General features: G+C 41.9%; 1 long non-coding RNA gene across 1 annotated transcript in view; it reads right to left on the bottom strand.

Moving 5' to 3' along the window:
* The window catches only part of LOC309364256, a 34293-nt gene extending 13866 nt beyond the window's left edge, over positions 1-20427 (bottom strand). Inside the window, exons 1-2 of the long non-coding RNA XR_014165788.1 lie at positions 20338-20427; positions 19131-19271 (exon numbers count right to left, since the gene is read on the bottom strand). This is a non-coding gene — a long non-coding RNA (uncharacterized lncRNA). The remainder of the gene's footprint in view (positions 1-19130; positions 19272-20337) is intronic.
* Positions 20428-22453: the final 2026 nt, after the last annotated feature.

Raw genomic sequence — 22453 nt, 5'->3', positions numbered from 1 at the left:
CCTCAGACACAGCCGCCATGCTGTGATATACCAGGATGTTACTTTCAAAACTCATTTTTTATAAAGCTCATTTCCTTTCTGTCTTCTTGTACCAGCAGTTTTGCAGGCTTCTGCACCATCTGCTAATTTAATTTATGGCTCCAGAATAATAGATGTGTAAGAGTCTGTATTACTTTGTAGTGCATTTTATTGTGTTTTTAATATTTTGTTGGGAGCAGCCCAGAATGACTGGAGAAACCCAGTAAGATGGGCAGGATATAAATAATAAAGTAAAGAAAAGTAAACTCATCATCATCATCATCACAAGTGGTCATCTCCCATGAACAACACGATGCTGCTGAACAGAAGTTACAGAATTCAACAAACCAGCTTCAGTGAGCAGCGATGGTTTGTGTTTGCACATCATTGTAAGCCATGGTCAATGGTTTACCATGAATGCAGATTTCTCCCCTCATCACCCCGTGGGAACAAGATCCTTGACTTAGCATTATGTTGCAACTGAGGGTCTTGGTTTGTTTCACTGAAATAAATCAATGACTGGTAAGCCAAGAACAATTATTGGCTTCATGCAATGGTTTGTTTGGAATGGAAAAAAAACACCATCTCTAGTTCAGACATAGCGCCAAGCAAAGCATCATGGTTTGTTGCTCCTGCTCTCTAGCAGGGAGGATTAAAGCAGGAACAATCTGCATGATAAACTATGAACCCTGATTTACCATTGTTTGTGAATGCAGCAGACTGACTGAGTTTGTACTCTAATATGCAAATTTACTTGAAAACAACCCCCACTGTTTTCAAGAGGACTTATTCGCCAGTAAAGATATGAAGGAGTGCAGCCTTTAATGCACAAGAGGGCTGTGGAATGTAGCCTATAAAGAACTTTTGAAGAATCACCAGTGAAAAACCTCTGGTTTCCAGAGGTTCAAAGAGCAGCACAAGGCTCTTTGCAAAAGAGCTTTCAAACAGCCCTCCCACTCTGCTGTGCCTGTGCATGCAAGGGACCAGGTGCATATAGCCAAACTGAGCAGGATTGAACCATGGTGAGCAGAGGGTTCAGTTCTGCTGGCCGCAGGGGTTTATTACTCTGGCACATTTTCCCAGGGAACAGGATGGTGAAGAAGATCCCAGGCAAATTGAGCCACAAACTTTAGTTGAAATCAACCAGTGTGCAGCTATAAACAGTCTGGTACATAGAAGAAAATATATTTGGGATGTCCGAGTACATAACTAAGTCTCACATTCCATTGATTAAGATTAAGTAGAGAGGGAGAAATATAAAAAGTTAGATAATGGATTTTTTTTAAAAAGACTCTAAAAAATGACTACCCCAGACAGTCTTGTAATGAGGCTTCACATCTGTGTGCAGTTGCATGGACCGCTCATGAGTTTACAGATGCTGATCACTGGAATGTTGGAAGGTTCAGGATGGATAAAATAAAGTCTTTTTTCATGCAGCACATGGTCAAACGACAGAACTCTCTCCCACAGGAGGCAATGATGCATGTGACAAGAGCAGGGGTGCTTCACCACATGGGACCATTGTACATGCCCAGACACCACCAGAGTAATAAATAAATAAAGAGCTGCCATGGTACACGCCTTCTGTGCAAGTTTTTTCCTACATGGATGCAGGAAATGTGTCTGGTGTGAAGCAACTTTGAATGTTTCCATCTGGAAGATCTCATTTTTGGGTGGGGAGTGCGAGTCTCAGAGAGCAAACGCAGCTCTGAGGGTTTTCTTTGATCTGGATTAAGTCTACGCACACCAAGTTGATGCCTGTATGCCAGGCTGAGGATTAGTGGCAGTATTTCAGCTTTCATCCAGGTAGATTAATTCTGATCTTGCCGGTCTCAGCTTTTATTTAAAACATTTGAAATCATACATTTGAGGTTAACTGTATTTGTCTTTGGGAAGGTTTTTTTTAAGGTTTTGGCTGGAGTAGGACCAAAACATTGGGTTGCAGCCAATGGCAGTCGTACATAGAGTCGTGTTCATTAACTCCAATGGGCCTACTCCAAGTAGGACTAGCATTGAATATACCCCATTATATTATTTGACTGTCTTCCTAAACAGACTTGTTTCTCTCCAGCCTGCACAGATGCCAGCATGGCTTCCTGTCAGTACCATTTTTCCAGCCTAAGCAATATCGGGGTGTGCATTGGCTCTGTGCGGGCTCCAAATTATGAGGCAAATTGGTGAAGGTTATCCAGTTCTGAAGTCAGAGTACACCAATAACAAGATCAGGAACAGCTTACCGTATTTTTTGCTCTATAACATGCACCAGACCATAACACGCACATAGTTTTTAGAGGAGGAAAACCAGAAAAAAAATATTCTAAACGAAATAGTGGATATATGATTTTTGTGGTTCATGCTGTGGCCACAGGCATGTGATCTGACAGTGAGTTTGGAGTAGCCCAATGCAAAAATCCTGAGGATCCATGTGGATCCATGCTTTGTAACCACAGAGGAGGGAAGGAAGGGGAACGATGGATCCTCTGCTCACAACTGCAGCAGATCCCCCCCGCCACCCGCAGGCATTCACTCCATAACATGCACAGACATTTCCCCTTACTTTCTAGGAGGAAAAAAGTGAGTGTTATGGTGCAAAAAATACGGTAAGCTCATGAGTAGCTCTGTGGCTTCAGTTGTCCAAGAATTTTCACTGCCACCTGCTTTTGAGTCCTCTGCTCTGAAAATAAACCAGTAAGTATGGGGAAATGGTTGGTGTATGAGCAAGGGAAGAGAGGGAATCCTTCATTTTGATAGACAGCTCTCAATCACAGTGTTTTATTTTCTTCAGGGCACTTCAGTTGCAGAGATTTGGGGAAGGTATTAAAAACGGTTTTTGTTTTTCATGCAGATCCATGCCTTCTCAAGCAGAGGGCCTTCTCGGTACTATCGCCCTCCCATCAGTTGTCAAGGAAATAAACAACTATTTGACTTTTAGAAGACATCTGAAGGCAGCCATGTTTAGGGAAGTTTTTAACGTTTGGTGTTTTATCGTGTTTTTAATATTCTGGTGGGAGCCGCCCAGAGTTGGCAGGGTATAATTATTATTATTATTATTATTATTATTATTATTATTATTATTATTATTAATTATTATTATTATTATTACTATTACTATTATTACTATTATTATTATCATCCTATGAAAGTCAATTGAGAGGTTTTCATTGTATCCCAGAAACCCATGGGGGTGGCAAAACCCCAGCCTTCAGCAATGACCATGGGGGGGAGTGTCATTGCTGGGAGGGTGACATTTCAGTCTGAGGATTTATGCTGTTTTCCATGAGCCCCTTCCCTTAGGTAAGTAAGGGATTGGTCCCTATGCAAGGAAGACATCAATCCATCCCAGGGATCCCAGAAATCTGTAAGGAGGAGCCAGAACTCCACTCCCTACCAATGACCATTGGGGTAATAAAATCCTTCTTGTGGAGAGTGACATTTCACCTATCCAGGTCTTTCTTAGGGATCCATGCTTCCCCCCCCCCCCAGCAACACTACCTCAGGCTATGATTCTCTCTGTACTCTCCCCCAAAACAGTAAAGTCTGTTCTTGCAGGAGAGTGAAAGCTGCAGCTTTAATCCCAAAATTTTGCAAGCTTCATTCCCTCAGGAGGAGTAACAATGCCTGGAACTTGCCTCTCATTCTGACAAGTAATGAAGTTATAGACTTTTTCTTTGTTTGTTTTTAAATCTCTTCTATGTCTGTCAATAATATCATGTCTGTTTTTATATTCCCTCATTTTACTGAGGGGTGGTGGTGGAAAGAGCTTCATTTTAAATTATCTAATTCAGCCTTGAATGATGACTCAAATGCGAAAGACACAGAGCAGCTCTGAAACATCAGGCTGCTTCTCAAAGCTACAGATACAGATACAAGTTGAATCTTGTAAATGGTACACACATCTAAGCAATATACATACATACAACTGGTAATACACTATCTCACTCTAGAGATGTCAAACTTTTAAACTTGTAAAATGACAGGCGCCTGTTATGCCTGCATTTAACAGGTGAAGTTTTCCCTGGCACAAACGGCTTCACCCATTTCCTACATTTCCACTATTAAAAGCCCAGAAATGGTCCTGGTTTTTTGTTGTTGTTTTGTTTTTTTAAAAAACAGTTGTCAGCTACATAGAAGTCTAGCATTTCCTGGGAATCTCATAACTAGCAACTGAAGAGTTCTGCTTCCTCCTACTTTTGAAATGTCCTCCGGTATACAGCTATGCCACACACAAACCTCTGAAATATTAGTGAGATGTCATATACCTGAGACAAAAGTACATTCAAACATAATTTTAATTATCACTTTTTAGACATGAAAAGCCTGAACAAATCAGGAAACAAGTCGAGCCTGCTTTGGGGTGTGTGTGTGTGTGTGTGTGTGTTTGTAGAGCTCTCTTAAAGTCTGTACTGTTTCTAGAGTTGTACACCTGCACATCAACACGGTCATTTCATTTCCAGTTGCAATGAACCCTCACCATGTCGCTGATCTCTGCTACAGAGTGCCATGTTGACTTCACAGATGGGGCTCTTAGAAAGTAGCCTTTCTGCAATTATCTGTATTTTTCTCTCTATAACACTCACATTTTTTTCTCCTAAAAAGTAAGGGGAAATGTCTGTGCGTGTTATTGAGCGAATGTGTGGTCCCTGGAGCCGACTGGCCCGAGGACAGGGGCAAAAATCAGGCAAAAATCAGATCGCGGAGGAGGGAAGGCTAAAAAGAGGAGGTTGCTGCTTTCCTGCATTCTGCCTCAGGGTCTTACTGCCCACTGTTTTCGCTAGGAGTGCAGCCGACAGCCACCACCTCCTCCTCTTCGTGCTCCGCTGCTATTGCTGCTGCGTCCAGCATCGCAGGCAGCTGGAAAATGCAGGTGGGAGAGAGAGAGAGAGAGAGAGAGAGAGAGAGAGAGAGAGAGAGAGAGAGGGGGGGGGGGCTGGCTGGCTTGGGTGGGTGGGTGGGTGGGTGGGTGGGTGGGTGGGTGAAAACTTTTGCCTTCCTTTCCTCCCTCCCGTTAAACCCCTCTCCTGCATTGTTAGCCAGCTGCTTCTCCGCACACCCCTCTCGTGCTCCTTGTCCTTTCTGTGTTTTTCCTTCCCTCCCCATTTAAAATGTGGTTACAAAGCACGGATCCACATGGATCCTCAGGATCTTTGCATTGGGTCACCCCAATTCACCATCAGATCACATAGCATGTCCATGGCTACAGCCTGCACCAAAAAAAAACACGCACCCACTGTTGCCTGGGGCTCCAATGGTGCAAAAACGTGGTTACAAAGCACAGATCCCATGGATTCTCAGGATTTTTGCATTGGGCTATCCCAAACTCACCGTCAAATCACATGTCTGTGGCCACAGCATGAAGCACAAAAATGATACATCCACTGTTTCATTCAGATTTTTTTTTCTCGTTTTCCTCCTCTAAAAACTATGTGCGTGTTATGGTCAGGTGTGTGTTATCGAGCGAAAAATACGGTAACTTCTAGGGGGAGGGCAGTTCTGTGTTTACATTCCCTTCATACACAGAACTGTCCCTATTATTGAAAAGGGCAGTTTTAAGCTCTTGCCAATACCACTGAAAGAGCACCAGGACTCCTATATTTTCAAGGATCACTGAATGCATTCAGGCAATGTAACAATCATCGTGGAATCTACTGCAATGAACCCCAGGACTGCATGTTCCCCTCCCCATTTCTTTCCCTCGTGCATGAGTGGAGATGTAAAGTGTCCAATCAGGGTTCTATAACAGACCAGTTTCCCACTTCATCTGAATACAAGAAACTTTGTTTTGTACAAATCATGCTCAGTTTCAAAAACTCATTATTAATCCATAGGTTGATCTTGGTTTGATTTTCTGATTTCCTGGAAATACAACAGGAAATGGAACTGAACATAGTGAACTGCGCATGAACTAGTGGATATATAATGAAAGAGAGAAAATATGAAATACTGGCCTAACATGTGATCCTAGTGGAGGCTTTAAATGGACATGGGCAGAAGAATTTATTATTCAATATTAAGTAATGGTGGTGAGAATTAATGGAGGTACGGTAAATAACAATTAGGGAACGTACCTTGAACTTTTTTTGGGGGGGGGGAGTGAAGACGATGGATGTTAGCATGGACCGAATGTTTAAAATAATCATTTATTTGTTGTTTAATGTAATTGGTAGATAGAAAACTGAAAGTTTTCCTTTTGTATCTTTTGCTGATGTTTCTTTTTCATTCTTTTTCTCACTCTCTTTTTCCTTCCTTCCTTCCTTCCTTCCTTCCTTCCTTCCTTCCTTCCTTCCTTCCTTCCTTCCTTCCTTCCTTCCTTCCTTCCTTCCTATTGTCACTTTCTTTCTTTTTTCTGTTTCTCTTCTTTGTTTCTTTTTCTTTCTTCCTTCTTTAGAGTCCTATGTTTGGGGCATTTGTTAAAGTCGAGAGATTGTATACTCATCAGCGAGGTAGATGGTTGGCGGAGGATCCTGAGGAATGTCAGTCTCCCAGGGTGAAAGGCGGGAATGAGAAAGGAAAGATCCCAGCTGGGAACTGGGAGGAGCTACTGTCCCCAGTGGGTAGTAAGGACCAATAATTACTTTTAAGAGAAGATTTTACTTATTTGATTTGTATTTTCTGTAGTTGTAATCTTACTATGTTATGAAAAATCTTAATAAAAGATTTCCAGCCATCAACTCTCCCTCCCTAATAACGGTTTGCACCAACCACAGTTTTGGTATTCTAATGAAATGCTGTTTGTTACAAACTCTGAACAGAAGTTTCTTTTCATACATGTTGCAGGGGAAAGAAGGATTCCTCAGATCTGAAGCTTGTTGCAGCACGTTCTTCTCACAACAAACCACAGTTCGTTGTCATTGGATCAAGGTACGTATAACTGAGCACGGATAACTTATAAAACCATACTGACGTAAACATTTATTTTGAGAAACTGCCCGCGTGTCACTGATGATGAGCATAGTGCATAGATTTGGGTGCAGGCATTTGCTTGTTGCAGAGAATGCATATTTATCCAAGAACTTGGGGTGAACTAGATGTTAGCAACCACGCCTGAGTTTAAGAAATAATAATGCACAGGTAGTTAAAGGAGCAAGACAACCGAGAGATTGTCAGAATGCAACTTGGGATATGGAAATATAGAAAAAGGACCATTTGAGGGAGGGAATTAACACTGTCATCCACCTGGTTGATGTAGCAATGTTTAGCTTAGTGACGGAGGATATTTAGTTGACTGACAGAGGATAAGGGGGAAAGATTAAACTGGTCTCATTTTCAAAAGTTTCATGTAAATATATCCCCTTAACTGATGTCTGGCTCAGACAGCTTTGACAGCGCCAATCACTTGCCTGGATTGGTGGTGAGATTGGATTTGGTACCTTCCACATTACATTCACACCCAACAGGTGTTCAGTAATGTCAGCACAGATGTTACAACCATGTGCTAGGGGATGACATACAATTTTATGTTTGTCTCATAAGGTTGACTTACTGCCTCAAAGAGCTAACCTTGAAAGTTCCTTTTCCTCATTTTTTCCCCTTACACCAACCTTACGAGGTAGGCAATACAGCAACTTGTATAAGAGATTCCCACAGGCTTCATTGCTGATGTGAATTCAGGCCTTCCCAATCTAGCAGTCTAGTTACTACACTACACTTACTCTGTTAGTTCTTTATCAGGAAGGCAGACAGTACAGTGCAATGGTTAGAGTGTTGGATTATGAATGGGGAGAGTTGGGTTTATATCCCTATTCAGCCATGAAGCTTCGGCCTGTCACTACCTCTCAGCCTAGCCTATCTTGTAGGGTTGTTGTGAAGACAAAATTGGCGCAGATAACCATGTATGCACTTCTTTGAACTTCTTGAAGAAAAGGCAAGGGAATAAATAAACAAATAGAAGCTTGATAGCCTGCTTCAAGTCACAGATATACTTTTGCTATGACTCTGCAATGGTGTGCTGTTGTTCCCAGTGAAGCCCTTGGACGCTTAGTCCAAGTTTTTCAACTGGAATGGAAATTCCGAATTGCCTCGTACCTCAACCACACCGTTTTCACACAGCGGATCCACGTGCAGAAGCCTGTTTCCACATGTGGGTAATCCTTGATGGATCAGAATGCTTGTATTTTGTCTCGGTCGGCTTCTGTGAAGGTTGGCCAGTTAATTATCATTTCACCGCTGATGCTTCTAAGATAAGTTTGCCACAAATCTCACCTTGTGCCTACTTGTTGCAAAACATGGAGACAGATTGAGTAAATGTTACGACGTTCATTGAAGCCTCTGTCACATTCCCTCAGTATCATATAAAAATGCATTTACTCATAATCCCTTTATAATGTGTATCCCGTTAATGAATTGTTTTCTACCTGGAAAAGAAAATCCTTGGAACTGCTGACTCTCTGCAAAAGGAAACCCACATAATTTCCTACTCCCAGAGAGTACTCCCGCTGAATGGATGCTCTGTAGTTTAAAAAACGATATGTTCCCCATACTAGTCTATGTATTACATGCAGAGTATTAGTAGCCTGATTTGTGTGCAAAAAAAGTCTGCTTCAAAACTAGCTGCTACTGCCACTGCATATACAAATATATTTCCTTAGATTTATTCTATAGCAGGAAACCTGGAGCAAGTTTTACTTAGCCTTCTCGGTGGTGGCACTCATCCTGTGGAACGCCCTCCCATCAGATGCCAAGGAAATAAACAACTATCTGATTTTTAGAAGACATCTGAAGGCAGCCCTGATTAGGGAAGTTTTTAATGTTTGATGTTTTATTCTGTTTTAATATTCTGTTGGGAGCTGCCCAGAGTGACTGGGGAAACCCAGCCAGATGGGCAGGGTATAAAAAATAAATTGTTTTGTTTTTTTAAAATGGTATATTTGTAAAACATTGATGCACATTACTGCAATTTCAAACCATGATTGCTTTGAAACTAACATGGGAGACATGCTTGCCAATAACCATGGGACAAATAAGACTCTCCAGGTAGTTACCGGTAAATGAAGTGTGAAAAGACTAGTTACAGGTAGGTAGCCATGTTGGTCTGCCGTAGTCAAAACAAAATATAAAAATTCCTTCCCGTAGCACCTTAGAGAGCAACTAAGTTTGTTATTGGTATGAGCTTGGTATCTGAAGAAGTGTGCATGCACACGAAAGCTCATACCAATAACAAACTTAGTTGGTCTCTAAGGTGCTACGGGAAGGAATTTTTTTATTGTGGAAAGACTGGCATTGAAACGAGTAGAGCTCCTGACTAAGTAAGCTAAGTAACCTAATTAGTTAGGTTGTCAAGAAATGGGGAAATTATTCACAGATTACCACTGTACTGCTGACTACTCACTCAACGCCCCATTTCTATGTAGCTGAGACTCCACATATGTAGAGGTAACTTACCCACTTTGGAGGTAACCCTGTGCGTTGTCCTGATCCCATGATTTCTCCTGCCCATGTGCCCTGGACGAATGTCGTTGTGATGCTACACAATCACACAATCTGAGAGAGTCGCGTGGTTTCCGCTTGCCTACTGCTACAACTACAACACCCTTACCGTGTGCAAATTGTAATGTACACAGTAATGACCCTGCCACAGCAGCAATGAATGGGGCCTAAATCCCACAGGATGGAGTGATGGCCACGCATTTGGCTTTAAAAGGTGATGAGGCAATTTCATGGAGGAAAAGGCTGTCATAGTAGTCCATGCGACCCCCGAGCCATAAGTAACTGTACAACCTTTAGAAGACACCTGAAGGCAGTTTTTAAAATGTTTAATGGCTGGCATATAAATAATAAAATTATTATTATTATTATTATTATTATTATTATTATTATTAAGGATATCACCATTTTAATCAGAAAAATGTTGAAGGGTATGCTAGTCACAATGACTATGTTCTGTCTCCACTGTTGGAGGCAGTATGCCTCTGAATCTCAGTGGCTGGGAATCCTAAGTGGAGAGAGCACTGTTGCTCTCAGGTCCAGTCTGTGGGCGTGCTACAAGCATCTGGTTGGTAGGGCTGCCATATGTTCAGATTTTATTGGAAATTACTGTGATTTCAAAGGTGGAATTGATGCCTGGAGGGAATTTCCAAAAGGTGGTGCTTTGTCCTGGATTGTATGCGAGTCAATTGAAAAATCGCAGGGCTGTTAGGTTCTTAGACTTCAGCATCTTAACTTCAGCATCCGTATTCTAAAGCTGGAAAAATCTAAACTGCACTCCCACATAACATTGCCACCCATTCCTATTCTAATTCACACCATAATGATGCAGGAAAAGAGCCACCTCTAAGGGCCATTTTGCCAGATGGAGATTAATAGAGAACAGCGTATTTCAGTTTTGTATTCTCCGCTTCAATAGTCAGAAATACAAAAACGTATAAAGTTTAGCAGACCCATAATCTTGCCCTTCCGGCAATGTGAGGGATGCAGAGCCAGGATCTGATTCATAAGCTCAATAAAACAATATTAAAATATCTTTGAATCATAAAGAACACATTTCAGGGTATGTCACACTTCACAGCGTTGCATGAAGAATAAGTGGCCTTGAAGTTATTATCTCCGGTTACTCAATTCTCCTATTTGCTCAGGCACTGCAGGTTTGCATAAGGGTTACTGCCCCAATCTTGCACAACTGGAACTATAACAATACAGTAAGAGAATTTCTACCTGACAGCTGTTGGAGGACGCGTATGAAGCTGTTTGGCTGCCTCTCACAGAGCCTTATCACTTTCCAGCCAGGGGTGGGGATGGGAATCAGACAAAACACACGACTTGAACAGGAAGAAGTTCATACTATGGCAGTAGACAACTCACACTAGCGCCACTGTGTATTCTGGCACCTTTCCATCTCAATATTACCTTTCAGTTAAAGGCTCCTTTTCTCATACAGAATACACACATTATGCACTTAGGTTTCATAGGACTGGTTGGACACTTAGCAATGGTGGGAGGAACCAGATGGGGTGAGGAACCACCAAGGGAAGAAGGCTTGAAGAAGACCGAGCAGAGGAGGTGTTGGAAGCAGAAGGGGTAACAGGGCTAAGTGAGCCGGGAGAGTCTGTGGCAGAGAGAAGCCCAGAACCAGAGGCAGAAGCTGGAGCAGGATAGCGGGAGGAGGGAGGCCATGAGGCAGAGATGAGTCAGGCTGCTGAAGAGTCGTGAGTGTCTCCCCCTCCTGCTGTGACAAGCGCTCCTCCCTGCCGACTCCAAGAACCAGAAGAGGCATGAAATGGGAGTAGCAAAGACAGACTGCATGCAGGCGCAGTTTCAGGTTGCTTGCAAGTAGCCCCAAAGAGGAGGGGAAGACACAGAAAACTGGCAGGGGGTGGGCTTTTAGTCTCTGCAACTGATTTCAGGGAGTAGGACCCTCAGGGCATGAGCTGCTGGGCTCATTATGCCTGAAACTTAGCCAAGTCTGTGAATACTGTGTTTTGCTCATAAAGAGTCAACTCCAGCTTTTAACTGTGTGTTTTTCTGACTGGCTCTGTGACAATAAATCATGGACAAAAGCCTTTGCCAGCCTGATGCTCTCCAGATGTTTTGGACCACAACTCCCATCAGCCCCAGTCAGCACTGACCAGGGCTGGTGGGAGCTGTAGCCTTAATCATCTGGACAGCACCAGGTTGGTGAAGGCTGTGATACGGCATTCCACTCCTACAACACACTGACGTGCACTAACAAAGTTGTAGAGATCCTGTCTCCCCAATACAGAATGAAGCTGGCCAAGCTGGCAGGTACATTCCTGACAAAGGCACACACTCAATGCCAACATTCCAGCAACCTATACAGGGAGCTGAAGGAATAACACGTACTGCACTGTCCTGACCCCTGAAACCCTTTCTTTTTCCTTTCCTTTTTGTTAAATTAGCATTTCATTGCTTTTCATATTTAGCAAATGTACATGACATAAATGGCAAGGGGGGGGGATGACAACAGCACCCCATCTCACGTGACAAAGCCCACAGCTTTCCCTAAAAGCTAATGAAGGGGGGGGGAATGAAATGTCAACATAGTTAAGGATAGGTGCATATGTCAATTTCAGTTTCTCTCCATTTCTCCCTTTCCTAATCTTAAATTCACTTCTCCATATTGCTACCTCAGTTTGCAAAGTTGTCATTTTCACTAGTACACACAATAATTGGCCAGAGAACATCATTGCAAAATTCAGAGAAGTGCAAATTTTGAAGAATGGCAGTGTTTCAGTTTACATCTTGTTTTGGAAAGAACAAATTAGGTAGGTTCACCTTTAAATGCAAACTGAGTCCAATTTCTTTCCAACAAGTTAGCATAAACCTTGTTTATCTTTCCCCCAATCAGGGTAGTGTACACTATACAAGGTAGTATAGAAAAGGCAAGGGAGGGCGTCTCCAAAGTGTCAGTATTTTCTGGGAGGTATTCAGACTTAAGGTTTGCACAATTAAAGTGGATTAAAGCTTTCTGTTGTCCTAGTACAACAAATCCATTTTAAAAAACAACAAAGGGCTTTTGTGGTTTGGAAAGTGATGAGGAAACACATTGGAATTGGAATGGATGAATGGCTACTGGGGAGACACAGAAACACCCCATAAGAAAGAGATGTTGAAGACACAAGCCCTGAACATAGGCATAGCCAAAGGCATTCCTTTCTCCCATGCTTTTCTCTAGCCTTCCCCCAATATTCAAAGTACAGATGTGAGTCTTGTTCTACAGAGAAGAGTTGGTAGAATTCTGTACTGTCTCAGAATTCCACTGAGGGTGAATTTGTGGAAACTTCCTTCATATTTAAAGCTCTCTGAGTTTAATAAACTAGGACACAAAAAGCCTTTCTCCCTGGTAAGCTCTTTTACTGCATCTAGGGAATTCCAAACACACAGAGAGAGCAGAATGAAATGGTGCAGTCCAGAATTTTAGTATCTCAGTTCACCACCACATTCTGTATAATGGGTAGATCAGCTAAGGCAGATCAAGGCAATGGATCCAGTTTCTCTGTGACTTTCTCACAGACAAAACCACATTTCTGGAACAAGTCAGGAGTTGCACAGCCAGTACATACCGTCTCAAACAACGCAGTGTGTAAATTATGCACTGTCCTGAGGTGGCATCAGTCCAAAAAAAGTTAGTCACACTTCAGTGCCATTGAAAACAAAGGAACACAGATTTCTCTAGACTGGTACCAGTGTGTTTTCCTTGCCTGGAATAAGATGTAAAACAGCCTCCCAAAATTTGTTGTTTTAATTTGGGGACAGAGTTTTGGAAGGTTCAGTTTTTAGGAAATTCCAAAGATCTCTAGATGTGGTGAAGAAGACACATGATCACTAAATATCCAGCAGTACTTTCATTGTTCCTAAAAAGGTTCGCTGGAGTAATTGCATGTTATTTAAGCACTGCACTACCTAAGACTGGAGGAACAAATAACAGACTCATATTAAAAGAAAAGGTTATCATTCATCGCAAAATATTTAACATTATCCCAGTGAAGGTCTAATTGTGCTAATGTGCAATTTGACTACCAGAAGAGGAACATTTTATTGAAGCAATATTATTTTCCATCTGTAATAAGACCAGCTGAGAGCCCCTGTCTTCAGCACACAGCATTGATTCAGATGGGGATGCCCAAAAGAATCTAGCATTGCTAGCTAAGGCATCACACTCTGCATTGGATCACCTTTCCTGCTTGAACTTTAGGAACTGCAGAACAACTTCCCTTTTTACATATTTTATCGGCCCTTATCTCTCTTTCTGTCCTTCCCTGCAAGTTCATACTTGATTCTGCAGGATGCAATCCTTCATCCGTTCTACACACACAAAAGGTGAATCTGGGGTCTGTTTTGGAGAAAACGCTTTAGGGTAGGAGGAGTTTGAGAGGGAAGCCAGTCAAAGCTACACACTGGGTGGCATAATCCACAGAAGGCAATTGTTACTGGATAAATTCCCAAGGCTATTAAATCATGATCTGAGAGCATCTCCTTTAGGCCCCTAAACCACTAATGCACCTTGATGTACCTTTTTAATGCACAGTTTATGTAAGCATGTTCTTATGAGTAGAAAGGGTTACAAAAACCAGGTAACAGTAACAGGGCCAACCTGTTGGTATTAAGTTGTGGACCTAGCAGGAGATCTCTCTCTCTCTCTCTCTCTCTCTCTCTCTCTCTCTCTCTCTCTCTCTCTCTCTCTCTCACACACACACACACACACACACACACACACCATTCATGTTTCCCTGTTTCTATCTCACCTCCCCAACGAGTCCAGGTTTGTTTTGAGGTTTCTGCTGCCTGTCTTGTACGTGTCAATTTTGCAAGTGGCAAAGGGAGGGAACTGTAGCAACATGCCCAGCTCTTCCTTTCTGCAAAGCACTAATAGCACCAGCTATTTTATTCTGAGGCCTTCATCTCGGTTTACTTCAAGAGGGGTCTGCCGTGATCACAATGCCAGACAGGAGATTGTGCAAGTGAGTGTACAACTACTGTAGCATACTGGGACATGGTGCTAGGCATGCCATCCAGCCAGAATTGCACAGGTGGAAGGAGAATGCTATTCTCTTGGTCTGTTGCTTGAAATGGGGGAGTGCAAAGCCTGAAGAGATTCCACCAAAGTCAATTTGTGCATGAAGATGCAGAGCTGCTGACACCTGCATTAGAACATTGAATGAGAATTGTGGCTTGTACTGTGCATGCATCTATATGGCATAGCCATGGTGATGGAAAAGGGGGCGGGATTAAGTGTGAATTCGCAAGATGAATGCCGCTTGAGATACCAAAGGACAGAAAAGGAAGGATTAAAAAGGGAACATTTAAAAAAAATATTTAAAATGACATTCGTTAAAAAACCAGAAGCTTTTTCATTAGGAGTTTTAAGACAACAATTGCCGAAAGCAAAACAGACATTATTTATGTATGCTACAACAACGGCAAGAATCTTAATAGCTCAAAATTGGAAAACTGGAGAAGTACCATCGAAAGCACAATGGAAGGAAAAGTTGATGAATTATGCAGCGCTTGCAAAATTAACGGACAAACTACATGAAAAGGACAATAGGGACTTTGAAAAAGAATGGGAACCTTTTACAATATATTTGCAGAAGCAACAGAAAGAAATGGTCTCGTTGGCAGGATTTAAATAAACATTTACAATTTTATTTACTGAGAACAAGAAGTATAACAATGTGATAACATAATATAGTATACAAACAGCAGAATTTATCATCTGATGTAACAAACCAGAAATGGTAGTTGAGGGAAGTCAACAGGGAAGGGGGGAAATTGGAAAATGTATGTTTAGCAATGTTACTGGATATTTGTTATGATAAAAGAAATTTAATAAAAATTATATAAAAGAAAAGAAAAAGGAAGGATGCCCATTCTTGGAGAAAAGGAATTCCAAATGCCCAAAGGGATTCAGGCTGAGAGAAGAAAAAATATGTCAACTTTATGTGGCAGAAATAAGTTGTTTCTATATTACTAAAATGCAGAAGTTACTTTTCATTTTTGTTCAAATGTAACCATTTTAGCACTTGATTATGAAAAGAATCTTATGGAAACAGCATGCATTTAACCCATTTACTTATTCTGGATAATCCATTTCAATGTTATCTGAATGCTCCCATTTTCCTACATTTGAGTCCCATATTTTAAAATGGATTCCCCCCCCCCCTTCCCCCTGAACAAACATTACAGTTTGCACAAAATTAACTCCCTTGGTCCAGAAGCTGATTCCAGCTTCTCCTGTATGGGAACAGCCCCAATGGATAAAAGCATCACACAGGTGTGTGGATTATAGTGTTATAGTAACCCTTTTCTGGTATGACAATAACTCATTTATGGCTTCCTATTCAGCATGGCTGGAGGATTAGTGATGTATTGTCCCTAAACTTCCCCTTATCCATTCAGCTTGTTATTCCAAAAGTGGGAGAGACCTAAAGTAGTGGTTTCCTTTCATTGCTATTATTTTTTCTTGTTTTACATTTGAGGTTATCTTTCGTTATTTGTTCGTTTTCTTTTTCTAGCAAAATAGCAATACTCTGGGGAACAGAAGCTGATAAGCAGAGAAGTCGAAACTCCTGCTAAGCAACAGCAGAAGAACTTAATGGTGGAGACATCACTGCATCTGGAGGAGAACCTTTTCCTTATGCCAGCTAAAAGCAGAAACTGGGGACAGGAAAAGCTCTGGAGTTTTGCTGCCCCAGATCCAAACAGGTGCAGCAGAGAGGCCTAAATTGGGCCCATTGGTAGCTGGACCAGCTTAGGATCCAGCAGGTCCCTGGACAGCCCATCTCCTCCTCCCATTTTGGAGGTACACACCAGCTACTGCCCATAGAGATCTTGCCAACAGTAGCTTCTGCTTGCATTTTAGGCACGCATGGACATTCCAGAGTGATGGAGCACAGCTAAGCAGAACTGGAGAGAGAGAGAGAGGCACCTCTGTTTCATCCAAACTCTTTCTAGAACAGCAGATCAGAGGTTTAGATTGCTCTGCCCATAAGGAACCCCCCAGCTATACTGAACAGGAAGCAAGAAAACTGACTCAGCCTGTAAATGGAAAACTTTTGTTGGAAGACTCAATAGCCTTTAAAGGCCTCAGTAGCACTAGGCACCAGGCAACAACAAAGCCACAAATCAAACATACAGGACAACTGACATACGTATAATGATTTGCCAACAAGTTATCTGGAATTCTCCATAACCTTTGAGTAATCTCCAGGGTAATCCCAGAAAATGGAGCTAGTGTGGAAGAGACTTAAAGTAGCCAACAGTGGGAGTATGGCAGTGCCACTTTTGTTGTTTATTCCCATCAGACACCACCTGCAGGCAATGTGATATGCAGAACAGGGACACAGGGTGTTCTCAGTAAACTGCACTGGCAGCTGTGACTCTCAGAGCTATTCCAAGGAAACAGCTATTGACAAAAAAACACGATAATCAAGACGATAAGCTCATATATTGAACACAAATCAATGCCCAGGTGCTCTGGCAGGGACCTTGACACCCACACCTGTGCCCTGAGTCTAGGAGAAGTTCTTTCCCAGGCACTCATGCCCCACAGTTATGACAAGCGGGGTTTTCCTACCCAGCATAAATTCTTGCTCTGCATCTGATAACTTTTGCTGCGGTTCCCCCCACCCCATTCCCATCCTGATCATATCAAACCGTCGCACCCCTCCTGCATGATTCATTTCTAATAAATGCTACTGGGCACTGGGGAAATATTGGAAGGTCTGTGATCCAAAAGGATTCACTGAACCTGCATGCAGGGACGTGGCTCAGCAAGGCTAGTAATGCTGCCACACAAAGGATGTGGCCTTGACAAGCAGAGTTAAGGAAAAGCTGAGAAAATAGCTGGGCTTGTCTACAGAGTGGGCTCTCTGTCGCAACAAATCCACTTTCAGGAAGAAGCAGTCATTTTATGGTTAGGAAAGTGCCCAGAGAAAAGCACTAAGAAGGGTGGAATGATGATCGACTGATAAGAAGCTGTAGAATCTTCCCTCAGATAAACCAGGGTGACAATATCTGAGAGTTAAAATGCAGCAGCAATTCATCTCGTTTGGCAGCATTTGATATCAAATGCGCATTGTGCAGTTATAGCAACTACTCTATTCCAAACTTAAAAATGGAGAGCATAATGCTGGTGGTCAACAACAAAGGTTTGAAGACTCAAAGCAAATCTAAAAATTGCAGTATAAGCACTGACAATTGGGAAACACTGGCTTGCGAGTGCTCCAATTGGAGAACAGCATTTACCAAAGGTGTCATGGACTTTGAAGATGCTCAAAATCAGGATGTAAGGGGAAACAAGCTTAGAGGAAGGCACGTTTGGCAATCCCTCACCATGATCAACACCCACCTGGAAACCTATGTCCCCACTGTGGAAGGACGTGTGGATCCAGAATTGGCCACCACAGTCACTTAGGACTCACTGTTAAGACTATGTTCATGGAAGACAATCTCACTAAGCTATGAGTGATTGCCAAAGAAGAAAGAAGAGTACTTGATATTGTCTGTAGTGCTATTGGTAACACTCAAAGTTCCATTTCATTAGAAATTAGAGAAACTCTGACCCACTGGCATAATTTCCCACCCCCATCCCCATTTAGCTTGTGTGCATTTTCTGGCCACCTGCCTCAGATATATGACATCAAGTGTGAAGCAGATAGAGGTGTGAGGCAGCTGGGTTGAAAGAGGCTTTGTAGGTATCCTTGAGATTGGCACAGTTTGCAAAGCCACATGAACAGCACTTTGCAAGCACCAACAATTAGCTAATTGGTGTGGCTTACATAGTGTTGTGTGTGGAAGCTGCAGTGAGTTTACAGATTAGTAAGCCCTTATTCCCAAAGGTTTGCTTGCACCCTAGCCAAGGACACCACCATCTACAACATCCTTTGGTGTGACAACAATTAACATGTTTTCTTGTGAAAGAATGGCCCAGATTTTCCAAAATACAACATATTGCAGATTGTGCTGGGAAACAGTGATCTCTCTCTATTTTTTTTAAAAAAATCTTTTTATTGAGTTTCAATTAAATCATCAAAAAACCCAAAAGAAACGACAAAAAGCAAAACAACAGTTTCAGAAAAAGGAAAGAAAAAAAACAACAAGGAAAAAATATCCATACATAATACCAAAAAGAAAAAGCATCAATTTCTGTTACAGTTCTTTATCTTATTCTTTAAATCTTTATATCTTTAGGTATTTAGATCTTTCTTCTACGTACCTATTGACCTCCTTCCCTCCTGATTTTGGGCTTCTTGATAAAAAGAGATTTTCTTTTTTTCCCTGCAGCTAATAATTATTGATGGTTTACGCATTGTAAGATTTATATCAGACCAGCTATAGTTTTTAAATTTCTGTAATTTCCTTCAATATATACCATAAATTTATTCCAATCACTAATAAACTTTGTATTTTTTGGTTTCTAATTTTTTGCGTCATTTTTGCTATTTCATTGTTGAAACAGTGATCTCTCTCTAAAGGAAGTACCGCACAGGGTGGTATTTTACTCAGAGTAGACCCACTGAAATTAATGGGTCTAATGATACCTTGACAAATTAAAAAGGAAGATGCATTTGTTACACAAGCAAAGAGGTTTGGTAATAAAGCCCCTGAACGTTAATGCAACTGTTGGTTAGCAAAAGAGCGGCTCCTTCCAGGGTCCTTACTTTGGAAGGCACAAAATGCCATATCTCAGCATCCTTTAACCAGATGTTCCTTTAAGTCTTCCGCTTGCAGAAGGGCGTGAGATCTCTTTCCCTCTGATTTGGCTTCAACCCTGTTGTCCTTTAAACTGCATTTCATCACCTCTGGGCAAGACAAAGAGATGGTTAAGTAAACTCTTGCTGCTGCTTTACATTTAATCGCTACAAAGAAAGCAAGACTCCCATGGAATAAATAAAATAAATGAACAAAAGGGTGTTTTGCTTTGGTTGATATAGCTTGATGATTGGTAATACTATAGGGCAGGACTACTAGGCTAGATTGTATTGTTTGGCTGCTGGAAACAAAATGGCCTCGATGTATTCAAGTGAGGAGCAAACGGAAGGAGTGGTGCTGTGTTAGAGGCCACCCACTGAAACATCATTACAGATTTGACAGGGAAACGTGCTAATGAGCTTCCATACCAGCAATAAACTGCAAATGTATTTTCACTTACCAATTTTTCCTTGGTACGGAATCAGGAAATCCAGATTAAACTTTAAAAATAGGATGGGCTTCCATTTTGATGATGACAGTGGGAATGTTAAAGATACAGTGGTACCTCAGGTTACATACACTTCAGGTTACATACGCTTCAGATTACAGACTCTGCTAACCCAGAAATAGTGGTTCAGGTTAAGAAATTTGCTTCAGGATGAGAACTGAAATCATGCTCCAGCGGCGAGGCGGTAGCAGGAGGCCCCATTAGCTAAAGTGGTGCTTCAGGTTAAGAACAGTTTCAGGTTAAGAACGGACCTCCGGAACGAATTAAGTACTTAACCCGAGTACAGTGGTACCTCTGGTTAAGAACGAGATCCATTCTGTAGGCCCGGCCATATCCTGAAAATTTTATAACTGGAAGACTGCTTCTGCACACGCACGTGGTGCCGCAGAGTACTTCTGCACATGCGCGAAGTACTTCCGGTTTGCCGCATTCATAACCTGAAGATTATGTTACCCGAAGGTAACATAACCCGAGAGTCCACTGTAGTAGGAAAGGATATATTGAATAAGTATTATCCTGCCTTCATTCTCACTAGTAAGTGATGTAGCAGAGCAGATTCCCTTCAATACAGCTGGAAGCTACTCTGCAGATTCATTTGCATCTCTTAGTTATTTCCTGGTGTCCCCTTTAATCCCTCTTAAAGTAAAGTAACAAACAGTTTAACTCACATTTCAGTTCATGATTTGATCCCTGAAAGGCAGGCTTCTCTTAGCAGTTACACAAACAAACAGTGAGTTCATCACATATGGAGACTGGACTCATGTGCTGCTGGCTGAGGGCCAGCAGACAACAATATCAATTAAGAAAACAAAATGGCTGCAGGAGAGCAGCGTGGCAGTAAGAGAGCAGCAAGCAAGAGATCAAGAAAGAGAATATGGCTTCCTAACTCTGCTCTTTTATGGAGTCAGCCAGAGCCACGCCCATCTCCCAGGTCACATGCAGGGGGAGGAAGCTCCAGATCAGTGGAACAGGAAGTTACACTGACTGGATGTCCTCCTGCTTGTGCCCACTCTAGGGAAATAAGGAATGTTGCATTTGACTCTACCAATGGATTACATCCCACAGTGACGACTTTGTGTGGATTCTGCACAACACTTATGTGCATGAGCAGCATGCATTGCACAATAAGCCCCCACACCCCGGAAGACCCTTTGTGAGGGAGTTCATTGCAAGCTCGTACTTCCTTGCCAAGTTTTCTGACCAAAATCAAACTCTCTACAGAAGGGAAACACCTCCAGATGTAACAGTGTCCCTCTTTTTTTCTTGTTTCTCCTTTTAATTTCCTGGCATTTCAGCAAACTGAGAATGTAAGGCTCTTATAGCGCAAAATACATTTTGTGCTATGTAAGAAAATATATATATATTGGAAAGTTTAAGAGGTTTGCTGAAATGGAAAGCTCGCCATTGGAATATGTGCTGTTATTGCTGCAAAATGCAACCAGTTGGCATATTCCAAACAATTGTACATTCCAGAGGCCATTGGATAAAGAAGAAGAAGAATTAAGTAGGCAAAGTATGTTAATTCCACAAACTATTAAGAATGTGGAATATGAGTCTACTAGGGACAAGGTCCAGTATAGGCTTAGGCAGTGGGACTCACTTCTGGGTAGAGGATGGTAAAGCCTGTCTGGAATGGATATATGGAAGAATGTTGCAGTCAGTGAGTACTGAGACGGGACTATGGAGAGACTCTGGCTTAGCGGTTGGGCACATGATTCTCATGCTGAAGGTCCCAGGCTCAATCTCTAGCATCTCCACTTAAAAGGATCAGGTAGAAGGTGATGGGAAAGACTTCTCCCTGCTGGAGTGTGCCAGTCAGAGCAGATAATGCTAGGCTATATTAGAGTCCACAGATGTGGAAACTTTTTTAGCCTAGAGGGTTCAGATCTTTATCTCTCCCCATCACTGCAAGGCAACTTTGACAGACCAAGATTGGCCCACAGGACAGCAGCAGGGGCCTGGAAGTTGCCCATCAAACATTAGCATCTGCACAGCTGACCTAGCAGAAACAAGGTCTACCTTGTCCAGGGGTCAGCAAACTTTTTCAGCAGAGTCCCTTAGACTGGGGGGGGGGGGCGGACTATATTTTTTTGGGGGGGAATAATGAACAAATTCCTATGCCCCACAAATAACCCAGAGATGCATTTTAAATAAAAGGGCACATTCTACTCATGTAAAAACACCAGTCAGGCCCCCAAAATAACCCAGAGATGCATTTTAAATAAAAGGACACTTTCTACTTATGTAAAAACACGCTGATTCCTGGACCATCCACAGGCTGGATTTAGAAGGTGATTGGGCCAGATCCGGCCCCCGGGCCTTAGGTTGCATACCCATGACCTAGTCACAATCCTCTTTATTATGGTGAGGTGTACTGTATTTCTACTTAAATTACAGTAATTGTTTCTAAATTTTCATATCATTCTCTCTCTCTCTCTCTCTCTCTCTCTCTCTCTCTCTCTCTGCTGCTGCTTATGAATCACTTCTTATTTTAAAAAATATTTCTTGATTGAACTTTTTTGAAAATACAAAGCAAAGAGAAAGCAAAGCAAAACAGATGCAAAGAATGAGTATTAATGTAACAGGTTTAAGACAGCTCAATGACTATACATACTGAAAATCTTAAAATTTTATTTATGCTTTAGATTTTCCATACCAGGTTTCGAGATGAAGGGAGAAAAAAAATTCTAAAGGTCCATCATCTGCAGTACATAGTGCATAGTCAATAAACACTTTCCATATATTCTTGAATAAGTCATTTATGTTTTGCCTCCCCACCCCCAG

The sequence above is a fragment of the Podarcis melisellensis genome, assembly GCF_964234715.1.
Source record: "Podarcis melisellensis genome assembly, chromosome: 2".
NCBI lineage: Eukaryota > Metazoa > Chordata > Lepidosauria > Squamata > Lacertidae > Podarcis > Podarcis melisellensis.
This window is presented reverse-complemented; position numbering and strand designations above follow the sequence as displayed.